Source organism: Trichechus manatus, unplaced genomic scaffold (genome assembly GCF_000243295.1).
Source record: "Trichechus manatus latirostris isolate Lorelei unplaced genomic scaffold, TriManLat1.0 scaffold00011, whole genome shotgun sequence".
Taxonomy (NCBI): domain Eukaryota; kingdom Metazoa; phylum Chordata; class Mammalia; order Sirenia; family Trichechidae; genus Trichechus; species Trichechus manatus.
The window spans coordinates 17,707,343-17,720,553 of NW_004443947.1; positions in this window are offsets into that span (position 1 = coordinate 17,707,343).

Here is a 13,211-nt window from a genome sequence, read left to right on the forward strand (position 1 = left end):
TTTAAGTATAGGAGTGGGAAAAGGCTCACCAAGAGAGAACACAGACAGATGAAAAGTGGAATAGAACACTAATGAAGACAAACTTAAAAATCAGAGTTATCCTGGTGATAGGGATATCCTGAAGTTTTGTTTTGTTATTGGCTTTTTTTGTTGTTGTTTCCTATTATTTAAACAGAAAAGACAACACTTTGTTTAGTCACCTCAAAAGCAATTGCATATAAAGAAGTCTGTACGATTTGAACTCCTATGAGGGATTTAGTCCACCTTCCTCAGCTCAGGCAAAGGCTTCGGGAAACAAAGCACCAACTTTGACTCCTAAATAAGCATCAGTCCCCATGGTTCAGAGTTACTTAAAGCTTCCAGCAGCGCAAGGCCTAATAGTTCATGCTGCACAGCTGGGTTCAGAGCCTGGGGCTCCTGATGACTTTTTAGAGAGCTTCATCATTGGTTTGCTTCCATGGGATTTGGATCAAGACGAAAAATGAGCCCAAGGTTATTTGGAAACAGTTCATATTTAAGAGACCTTCAAACACTTCACATAATAAAAGTGGTCTATAAATAATGGATAATAACCCTATAATAACTTACCCCTTTCTAATGTCGATCATGGGGGAAACATTCGCAATGGGCACACCCATACTTCAAAAGTTAGGAAATTAAGGATAAAATTCAAGTAGTTTGCAAGAGTGAAAACATTTTACTCAGAGGGGAATAGCAGTTCATAGGGGAAGGAAATTGCATTTTAATTTGCCAGCCCAGTAACAAAAGTATTCTGTCTAGATGATACTTCTTTCTGACTATCCCCAGCTCCAGCACCCAACCCACCAATCACTGCCCCCACCAACTCCTCATCGGTGATCCACGGAGTCTGTGTTGTTCTATAGTCTCAGGGATGGGGTTATGCAGACTGAAGATCATCTGTCTGTCTCTAATGCAGAAAGCAGAAAGCAAATGCAACAATCTCCCAGACACTTCACAACTAAAGTGTCTTTTCAATTACCACCCATCACCATCCTTTTGTGGCATTTGTGCTTACCCTGCCCCTTCGTTCTGGCGCACAGCTGCCCTTTAGGACTTGTTCTATAGCAGTGAGCCAAATCAGCCATTTCTCATTGCAGACCTGCTGGCTGAAAACTCAACATTTACATAGCAGCTTGGGAGGCAGTGAAGAGCCCAGACAGAAACATAATAAACAATGTGATGGACATTTAAAAATGCTCTGGGCTCAATTTCGTAAGGCATTGCATTCATAATGAAAAAAGAAAGAACCCATCGCTGAGCTTCCCGTCTCAGGTTAACAGCCCCTTTCCTGCTCTAAATTTTTTTGCAAGAGCAATTACAAACTGCACACAGATGCATTATTTCTCGAGTACTTTATCAGGACATTTCCCCATACATCTAATTTGTCCTGTCTGAAATGTAATTTGACATAAGGGATTTTCTTAATTGCTTTTGAAGCCCTTCCAAGATAATCAACTGCTTTTTGGAGCAGGATAAAAGACAAACAATATTGCCAGTCTGTCTTAGGATCACACACTGAAGTTTTTGGGTAAGGGACAACAAAGAAGAGCAGCATTTGCTTCTGAAACTCTTCAGTATCTCAGTTCTAATCTAGTTTCTATTCAAATGACTTTGTCAGTGTTTAAGAATATCAAAACGATAAGTGCCTCATTCTTATCTGCTCCAATGCAATGGCTATTACTTTGGAGGTAGATGCAGTCAATATTAATAAATGAATACAAGCACAGTCTTTGCTATTCTGAGAAATCTTCAGGACCCAATAAGCCAAATATTGGGAGGAGAGGAAGTACCATCAAAAGCTGGTTTTGCTGGCGTCTTAAAAGCTTGTGAGCAGCCATCTAAGATACTCCACTAGTCCCACCCTGTCTGGCGCAAGGAAGAAGGAAGAAAACCAGAAACACAAGGGGAAGTTTAGTCCAAAAGGACTAATGGACCACAACTACCACAGCCTCCACCAGACTGAATCCAGCACAACTACATGGTGCCCGGCTACTGTTAGAGGACCCTAGAGGCTGAAGACACCTAATTAATTAGTACTCTATCAGTTATCAGACCATGTCTAGTCACCTCACCCACAACCTCACTCACTTCCTGTAAGTTGTTTTGCAGACCCTCAGGAGAGCCTGGGACGGGTCCAGATCTAACCGGCTCAAAATGGTCAGGTATGCGCAGAACAGACCAAGATGACCAACAGACACCCCTGGGCTGCCACGCATACTCAATAACACAAGAGAACTCATGTCAAGGAACGAAAAGACTCACGTCAAGGAACCAAAAGCACAGGACATACCTCATCTGCAGTAGCCGACCCCATTTCAAAAGCGAAGTCTGTCGTCACTTCTGTGCGGAGTCTTAGCCCCACCTCGTAATGAATAATCAATAGAAACTATGAATAGTTAGAACATTATGATCCCGCCCACTACCTTCCTCCACCCCTATATGAATATGTATAATTATAAAATATGAATGCTTCCTCAAATCAAGGAACTCAATCCGAGGTCGATACCTCTGAGTTCCCGCTTGCAAGCCTGCAAAATAAACTCTTCCTCTCAAAAACAGCGTCTGAGAGATTGGCTTCTTGCACGCTGGGTGCAGACTCATTGGTCTGGTTTCACTACCACCAACAACTGCTCTGACAGAGATCACAATAGAGGGTCCCGGACAGAGCTGGAGAAAAATGTAGAACAAAATTCTAACTCACAAAAAAAGACCAGACTTACTTGTCTGACAGAGACTGGAGACACCCTGAGAGTATGGCTCCCTGACAGCCTTTTAACTCAGGACTGAAGTCACTCCTGAAGTTCACTCTTCAGTCAAAGATTAGACAGGCCTATAAAACAAAAGGAGACTAAACGGGCACACCAGCTCAGGAGCAAGGACGAGAAGGCAGGAGGAGGGGACAGGAAAACCGGTAACGAGGAACCCAAGGTCAAGACGGGGGAGAGTGTTGACATGTCACGGGTTGGCAATCAATGTCACAAAACAATTTGGTATTGTTTAATAAGAAACTAATTTGCTCTGTAAATTTTCATTTAAAGTACAATTTAAAAAAAAAAACTGGTTGTGTTTCCTATTATCCCCCTTTAACAGATTTAAGTAACTAATGAGACACTTGGAGGAGCCCTGGTGGCGCAGTGGTTAAGAGCTCAGGCTGCTAACCAAAAGATCAGCAGTTTGAATCCACCAGTCACTCCAAATCAGTTTAGAACATCTTTACTTTGAGTTTTCAAACTGCCAATGGTAAATAATTTCATTTTTTAGTTACAGAACAAACTGCATTTAATGTATTATGATGGGCAGAAAAAGGAACCCCCCAAAAGATGTCCACACCCTAATCTCCAGAATTTGTGATTATGTTCCTTTACATGACAAAAGAGACTTTGCAGATGTGATTAAGGTTACCAGTCTTGAGATGGGGAGATTATTCTGAATTATCCAAGTGGACCCAATCTGATCATATGAGTCTTTAAAATTGGAGAAACTTTCCGACCATGGTCAGAGATGAGACGAAGAAGAGTTGGAGAAGTTCAACATGAGAAGGACTCAACCCACTGCTTCTGGCTTTGAAGATGAAGGAAGAGGGCCATGAGCCAAGGAATATGGTCACCTTTAGCAGCTAGAGGCTGGGAACAGCCCTCAGTTCATAACCAGCAAGAAAACGGAACTTCATTCCTACAGTCACAAGGAACTGAATTCTACCAACAACCCAAATGAGCAGGAAACAGATTCTCCCCTAGACCTCCAGAAAGGAATGCAGTCAGCTGACACCTTGATTTGACCCAAGTGACTCCCTTTTTGGACTTCTGACCTACAGAACTGTGAAATAATAAATATGCATTGTTTAATCCACTATGTTTGTGGCAGTTTGTTACAGAAGAATAGAAAACTAATACACTAGCATAATAGCCTATTTTGGTACCCAGATCATTCTTGAAGTGCCCAAATACAAAAGATTTAATATTAATTTTATTATCATTTAGCATTTAGTCAGCACTACCCTGTGCAATGGAAATTCAAATAATGCTTGCAAAAATCAAATTTAATTAGATCCCGCAAATGGAAAATATAAAGACTCTAGTTTCATTTCAGGAAGCTAACATTATTAACTTAACACTGGGACACTGGGTGAAGGATGGAAATTATTAGCTTCGTTTTAGAACAACAATGTTAATATGCCATGCTGACCCTTAATCATCTCCCAAGAACTGCTCTTGGCAGGAACCAGAGAAATTGATTGTTCTCAATTTTAAAGCTTAGCCTTGAGAGTCTGTAATAAGAAGTCCACGAGTTCAAGGTTTACTTAGATCATTTCAACTAAGTGATTCTCCAAAAATTATGGAAATCCATGACTAAAAATGGCATCACTTTTTCCATGTGAATGCAGGTAATATTAATAGCCTAACATCAAATGTCTAGTTGAGTGCTTCATTTGTACTGAACAAGGACCTTATCTAAGACACTTATGCCCCAGCTGTAGATAATTAACTTTCCCAAAGACGTAATGGCAAAGGCTATCACATCAAATGAGCCAAGGATCACAAACTGCTATGTAAGGTGTCAAACTAAAGAAAACTGAGAGTGTTAGGCTCATAAAGTGGGTCAGGGGGACACAACCCAAGTCTCCAAAATCAATAAAGGCACGGTGTTCTATGCTAAGACAGTGGATTGAATATACTTATCGTGTTACCTCGCTATACCCGGGTAAAAATACTTTAAAAAAAAAATGAAATAACAAGGACAGGGTGAACAGAAAATGAGACAACAGTAACACAATTTTGGAAGTTGGAAGGCAAGTGAACTAATGATAAAGGACTCAGCAGACCCAAGAAAGCTGAATTTTCACCAGCAGTGGGGAAACTGATAAACAACCTAATTTACTCTGAGAATTCTCAGAAGGTTCAGGGCCAGACACCTCTGAAACTTGGGCAAAGAGGAAAGGATAAAGTAAAGAGGATTGGGAGAAATTAGATTCCCAAATCCTCTCCCCAACACCTCCAGAATACTGGACATCTATTCTATGAAGGAGGAGCCCTGGTGACACAGTGGTTAAGTGCTTGGCTGCTAACCGAAGAGCAGCTCTGCGGGATAAAGATGTGGCAGTCAGCTTCTGTAAGATTATAGCCTTGGAAATCCCATGGGGCAGTTCTACCCTGTAACACAGCGGGCCGTCATGAGTCAAAATGGATGCAAGGCTTTGTGTTTTGGGTATTTTTTTAAATTATTATCCTCTGAAAAAATTTAACACAGTCTCTGGGTGGGCCACTGGGTTGGGGAAAAGATGAGCTGGTTGAGGATAGAGGCATTGCCCTGAAAACAGGAAGATTATGTGAGCGTATAAAGATTGAATGCTAAATGCAGAAGGTTTGAACTGTGTGGGAACTCTAGCATAATCTAGCAAACCATCCAAAATTGTTTACCCAATTATCATAGGACTACACATCTACTGGAGTCACTGGTGGTGCAAATGATTAATGAGCTCAGCTGCTAACTAAAAGGTTGGAGATTTGAGTCTAACCACACGCAACTTGGAAGAAAGGCCTTAGTGATCTACTTCTGAAAAATTAGCCATTGAAAACCTTATGGAGGACAGTTCAGCTCTGACACACAGAGGGTCACCATGAGTGGGAGCTGAGTCGAGGGCAACTGGTTAAGCCTCTACTGGATGAACTGCACATTTATAAGAAAGCTTATTACATAAAAGGTAAGCATGGTTCTAACAATGGCCCCCTACATTACAAATCATGGAATCTCTAACGTGTAATCAACCTGAGTAGGAAGTGGATGGCGTGAGTGAAGCCCCAGTTCTATGAGTGCTGCCAGCCCCCCAGGCTGAGTACCCTTCTGACCCAGTTATCACTCCCTGTCCCAGTAACCTAAGGAAATGGTGGCGATGTGTGGATGTGCTGAGTTCTCCTCTTCCTCTAGCATCACTTTGCTGTGATAAAACTTTCATTTTGATGCAACTCTCACTGCAATAGCTTAACCTACGGACCCCAAGCCTCTTCCCCCAGCCAGGACTAGAACACTGCAGCCAGACCTTTACCCTACAGGCAGGGGACTAGAAGACCCTTCTCTGGGGAACCTGACTTGCACAAGAAAAACCTCAGTGTCTCCAATGAAAGAGAACCATTCTCATTGTCCTAGGATAGTGGTTCTCAACTGGGGGTGATTTTCCTTCCAAGGGACATTTGGCAATGTCTGGAAACATTTTTGATTGCCAAGACTGGAGGGGTGTGGCTGGCATCAAGTGGGTAGAGGCCAGTGATACCGCTAAACATCCTACAATGCAAAGGACAGGCCCCACTCAAACTCAGCAACACCCATATGCTCAGCTCTTCCAATTAGCCTTTCAGTATCTCACTCTCCATCATGATCAGAGAGCCAACAATAACCAGACAGCTGAGGAGAACCTCTAACAAAAATGAGAACAGACTAAAAACAGACAAAAGTAATGTGGAGGAAACAGATATCCTACAGACAAAAGAAAACTAAAACTAAATTATTACTAATATTTCACAGAGATAAGAGAATCCATACATCCATGATTATGAGGATGGTGCAGGACCTGACAGTGTTTCATTCTATTGTACATAGGGTCGCTATGAGTCAGAACCAACTCGACAACACCTAACAACAATACATCCATGAAACAAGATAATGATATTATTAAAAATAAAAGAGAAGCATTTAGAGAACAAAGAAAAGCTCTTGGAAAGGAAGAAGATGGTAATTAAAAAGAGTAACTTAATAAAAGAAACGGTGGGGAGGGGGAGATGAGGCAACCTCCTAGAACGTAAAAAAGACAATGAACTAAAAATAGGAAAGAAAATGAAAATCAGAGGATCAGTGTATTCATCTCTTATTGCTGCTGTAACATATCACCACAAACTGATGCCTTCAACAACACAAATTTATCCTCTTACAATTCTGGAGGTCCAAAGTCTAAAACGGGTTTCAGTGGGCTGCAATCAAGGTGTTGGCAGGGCTGTGCTTCCGTTGGAGGCTCAAGGGAGGATTTGTTTCCTTGCCTTTTCTAGCTTCAGGTCACCTGAATTCCTTGAATTGTAACCCCTTCTTCACATCAGTCCAACCTCCTTCCATCATCACATCTTCAACTTCCTGATTCCCTGCCTCACTTTTAAAAAAGGACCCTGTGGTTACACTGGGCCCACCTGGATAATACAGGATCATCTCTTTATCTCAAAATCCTTAACTTAATCACACCTGCAAACTCCCTTTGCCCTAAAGTAATATTCACAGATTCTGGGGATTAGGTCAAGGACATCTTGGGTTAAGGGGGTTACATAACCTACCTACCACAATAAGAAAGGTGGTGTGGCATCCATAAAAAATGAAAATGAAAATAAAGAGGAGGAAAATATCAATGAAATAATGAAGGATGTGAGTTTAAAGACTGAATGGGGCCTACCAAGTGTTAAGCAAAATGAATGAAAATAGACCTACAACTAGGCGCACTACTGTTAAAATTTCAGAATACCGGAGACAAAAGAAGATTCGACAAGCTTTCAGAGAGTGGAGAACACAAAGGAAAAGAAGTCAAAATGGCTCTGGACTTTCCAATAGCAATACTGGAAACACAAAGAAAATGGAGTAATGTCTTCAAAATTCTGGAGGAAAATGATTTCATAACTAGAATTTTATACCCAGTCACTCACAATAAATGTTAAATATAAGCATTTTTTTTTTCTCTGATAGATCCTTTCTCAGGAAAATGTGCAGCCAAAACCAGAAAGGAAAACAACAAAGTAAAAGAAATGATATACAAGAAATAGGAGATCCACTACAGGAAAGACAAAGGAAATCTCCAGGACAAAAGGGAAGGGAGATCAGAACTACAAGGCAACAAGTCTAGATTGGAGCAATGTGACTAAAGGGAGTAAGTTGACAGCTGTCATCCCCAAGATGGCTTCTGTAGTTGGATTATTTATTATTAATTTTTAACCTGGAGCTAGAATACCAGAAGAGCTTGGCCCAGATTATTATCTGCTCCTGCTCTGCCCTCCATGCCCTGATGCCTGGAATAGGCAAGGATTCTCATTTTACCCCCAAAGAATGTTCTGCTTTGATCTATGCTTGAGAGCCAGAAGTAGGCCATGATGAGCTTAGAAGTAGACGATACATTGTAACCCACTCTTCCTTACCACATTCTTACTGGCCATCCAGTCCCTGGCTCAAAGTGCAATCCTGGCAGATGTCACAAGGCTCTATAAGCTCTCAGGAGAGCTGAAACCAGAGACGATTCAGTTAGTCTCCTCCTGTGAGCCGTCCCTTAGCAGTGGTGATACTGCACTTTGGTATCCTGGCTAGGTGTACCCTTGTTACTCATTTTTCAAAATTAAATAATATATAGTTAAACATTGTGATGGTTAAGATTGTATCTCAACTTGGCTGGGCCATGATTCTGTGTTTTGTGAGTTGTATGATGTTGTGATCACTTCCATGATGAGATTTGATATAATGTGATCACCCTCATGATGAGCTCTGCTGTTGAGTAGCCAGTCAGTTGAAAGGGAGTTTCCTTGGGCGTGCGGCCTGCATGAAATATAACCAGACATTCTGGCAAGGCTCAGGGGCTTTTTGCTCACTATGGATCCTGCAGCTGGCTCCTGTTCATCTGACCTCCAGTTCTTGGGACTTGAACTAGCAGCTTACCTGCAGTCTTGCCTGCCGATCTAGGGATTCATCAATCTTCACAACCTGTGAGCAAGAGCCCTGCTCTTTGACCTGCCAATCTTGGGTTCACCAGCCCCTGCGGTTACATGAATTACATGAAGCCTCTAACCTGACCGAGCCTCTACAACTGCATCAGCAATTTCCTTGATATAAATCTCTCTCTATATATGTTTATATACGCTTTACTGGTTTTGCTACTCTAAAGAACCCAGCCTAAGACAAATACGCATACCCAGATAGTAAAACTATAAAGAGAAGGAAGTAACTAACAGTCAGGATAACGGGTACCTCTGGAGAGAGGAAAGGGTGCAATAGGGGAAAGGAATTTAGAAATCTTCCAAAACCAAAAAAACAAAGCCAGTTGCTATCGAGTCGATTCTGATTCATGGTGACCCCATGCGTGTTAGAGTAGAACTGTGCTCCACAGGGTTTTCAATGGCTGTGACTTGTCAGAAGTAAATCGCCAGTTCTTTTTTTCCCAGGCGCCTCTGAGTGGATACAAACCTCCAACCTTTTGTAGCCAAGTGCTTAAGGTATCCATAAAATTCTATTTCTTAATCGGAGTGGTAGGTGCATGGGTATTTTTTTTAATTATTAAACTGTACATACATTTTATGCATTTTCACTTTTTTTTAATGTAAGGTTGAGATGAAACAATGTACTCACCAAAGTCCATCTCTAGAATTCTTAGCAATCCTTCAAAATTTTAAATAAGCCTATTTATTTTAATAAGCTTATTACAATAAACAGTATTTTATTTACTTAAATAATCTGCATTAGTTGGCCTAGTAAAACTGTCTGTAGTTGGAGATGGTGTTAACTTGGTTTGGCAGACTTAAGTGGATCATGGATGATGGATATGTAATGGGTCATTAAGAGAAATTAGGAATGTTTTGGAGTTGACATTATGAAAGATAATATCCTTCATGCTGCTGAGAGACATGTTGTCAAACTAAACGGATAATGGTGTCATCTCACATAGCATATATTTTTTTCTATCATCCATCCTTGTCCTCTAGTGTCAGGGTAAATTCTAAGTCTATGAAAGAACACTTCTGAAGACCAGAACCATCATCAATATTTCAACTATCCAAGGACCTAATATGTACTAAGCACATAAAGCATGGTAGTGATACTGTATAAGAATAAAAAACATTCCCAGACCTCCAATATGCCAGTGTTTGACTTACCCTGGAAAAGTTGTAGCCTCTCAAATTAAAACATTCTGAAAGTTCTATATCACCTTTACATCTCAAGGCAACATTTTTTGAGTTCTATAACTAGAGAAAAATTGGAATTGCTCAATAATATGTATACGTATGTAAAATTTAGAATCAAGAAGGGGATCATAGAGAAAGCAAGGCAATTGTGTGTACGAGCTGAGCAACTGCATGGCCACCTCTTTTGATATAAATCATTTGTGAGTAAATACATGAATTTGAATGTATCCAATTTCCAGATGTAATTATTTGCATACAAACTCAAGTATTTTGCCATTTGTGTGGCAACGCACAGAACTTCCAGAAGTTGTTAGGCAGTACAGGTTACAAAAATAATTTATCTTCTTTGAAATCTTTTAAAATTTATTTCCAAAATATTAGCTGTTCATCATAGAAAATTTAGGAAGTATGAAAAATGACAAGGAAAATAAAAACCACTGGTGATCCTGTTTACAGGAGAAAACTCATAACTAATGTCTTATGTCAGAAAACGACATCTGAGATGCTAATAGTGCCAAGCACAGCCTCCCCTTCTACAACCTCCACCCTTAGGCATTTGGTAAGTTCACAGAGACATATGCTAATCATCTATGTTCCTGGCACGAACTGCTGTTGACTCCCACTCATGGCAACCTTATGTGTGTCAGATCAGAACTGTGCCCCGTAAGGTTTTCAATGGCTGATTTTTCTGAAGTAGATCACCAGGACTTTCTTCTGAGGTGCCTCTGAGTGGACTTGAACCACCAACCTTTCAGTCAGCATTGAGTGTGTTAACCGTTCACACCGAACAGTGACCCTGTTCCAGGCCCAGTGCCTCACATATTGTCCCATTGTTATTTCCACAGTAGATCTGTGAAATAGGTGGTAGGTCCTCCACTTAACCCTTGAATAACCTGAAGCTCAGTAAAGTAACTTGCTAGTAGCAAGTGGTAGAATCACATTCAAATCCAGATTTGATTTAACTTCACTACGCATTATACTACGTTCAAGTCAGAAAATTTTCTCTCTTGACTAGCCTATACATTTGAATTAAAACCTACTGCCATATTTACTGCTGAGATGATTTGGCTTTCAAAGAGATATGGCTTTTTACTCCAGTAGTTATTTCCTAAAAAGGTTTCGCCACTGGACAGTTGTTTCCTACTTCTTTCAGAAATTGGTTGAAATTATTATTCTGTATCAAAACCCAGGTGAAATAAACAAATACCTTTAATAATGTAGAAGAGCATTTTAATCATATAACATAAAATATAATCAGTCTGAGAAATATTTAGAACGTACTCTACTCCTCACACAGTCAAGCACACATCTCAAGCTATTTTTTCATTTTGGTGAATTTTTTCTGAATTCAATCTTATTCTGCAGATTGATATGTACTGGGGACTGTTAACATATACTGATACAGATATGAAACAGCATAAGTTACACACACTTGAATGTTTTACACATTGGGCTCATTAAAAGCATGCTCTAAAGATTGCACATAACCTAAAGTCTATCAATAAGAGACTGATAAACTAAGCTGTGGTTGATTCATTCATACACCGGAATAAAGGTCGCAATAGAACACCTAGCTCCTTTTCTTTCGTGCTCCACTGGCTCGTGGTGGTCTGTGCGGTTGGTGACACAGCGGCCCATGGGCTGGTGGTCCTTTACCAGATGCAGTGGCCCATATGGTCACGGGCATCAGGACCAGGGTCCAGTGGCCTATGGGTGCTCAGTTGGCTCACCAAGTCCTGTTGAAACTTTTTAATTTTGTACTATGTAAAACATAGTAATTTAAACACACACACACAGAATGCTGTAATTTAAAAACCACAAACCCAAAACCCGTTGCCATCGAGTTGATTTTGACTCATAGTGAGTCTACAGGACAGAGTAGAACTGCCCCATAGGGTTTCCAAGGAGCAGCTGGTGGATTTGAACTGCTGACCTTTTGGATAGCAGTTGAGCTCTTAACTACTATGCATCCAGTGATTGCCAAATGCAAGTGTCAGGGTGATTACCTTAGAATCACCTGGGAACCACTTAAGAACAGATTAGCAATCCACAATTCCAGAAATTCTATTTCAGTGGGCCTAGAGTAAGGCTCAAGTGTCAGTAAAATTTTCCCAGTTTATTCTAAAACATAATTTGGTTTGGGAATTGTTGCTTTAATCAAATCACCCCGATCTGATCCTATCTTAACCCAAAATTCTAAGTAAATTAGGAAATTAGAAACACATTTTGTTCAGTAAGGGAATAAGGTCATAATCTAGGGAAAGAGGACCCCGAAAGTGAAACTGGAAAATCTAAAGCCAGGATTTGCACTGCCCTGAGTAGAAGCCAAGTCATACAACTCACTCTACCTTTCTGGCTTCCTTAATAAGGACTGAAAATATTGAGGCTAAAAAAAAAAACAAAAATCTGTTGTCGTAGAGTCAATTCCAACTCATAGCGACCCGAATGAAGCTAAGGTTACTTGAAAATTACTTAGTATAGATAATACAAACACTATGCATTCTTCAGGACCACTCTATGTAAATGCATAATTATGACAAAATTATATAGTTCTTTATGTTTAGTTAGTTAAAAAACCACCAGTTGGTTTCACCAATATGAAATTTCTAGAACAGGCAAATTCACAGAAAGTAGAATGAAGGGGGAAATGGGGTGTTATCGCTTAATGGATATTCTGTTTGAGATGATTAAAAATAAATCTTGGAAATGGTGGTGGTTGCACAACATTGTGAATGTAATTGATGCCGCTGAATTGTACACTTAAAAATGGTTAAAATTTTACGATATACATGTATTTTTTACAATAAATTTTTTAAAAACATCAGTTGGCACAAGTAGATACATTATCTATAACATTCTAGATCTCAAACAGTAGGTTCACCAGTGTTCATTTTATTACTGTTTTGTATCTCAATATATATGAACTATACTCTTGTGTGTGTATCAGACGTTACGTAAGAATGTTATTTTAAAAAATTAAAGCTGCAAAAGAACAGTAAGTTTATAGAAATTTGGTCTTTACATTTAAAAAGAAGAGTTAAAAAAAAGAAAACTATTTTCCCAAGGTTGAGTAAGGATAGGGTTGATGTGTTGTGAGATTAACCATTGTCATCGGGCAACATGTGTACTAACTTTTAAATGAGAAACTATTTTGTTCTGTAAGCCTTCATCTAAAGTAAGAATAGCAGCACAATTGGAAAAGCATAGTCGATGTCACTGAACTCTGCATGTAGAAATTTTTGAAACGGTGTATCCTTGGCTATGTATATTTTCACC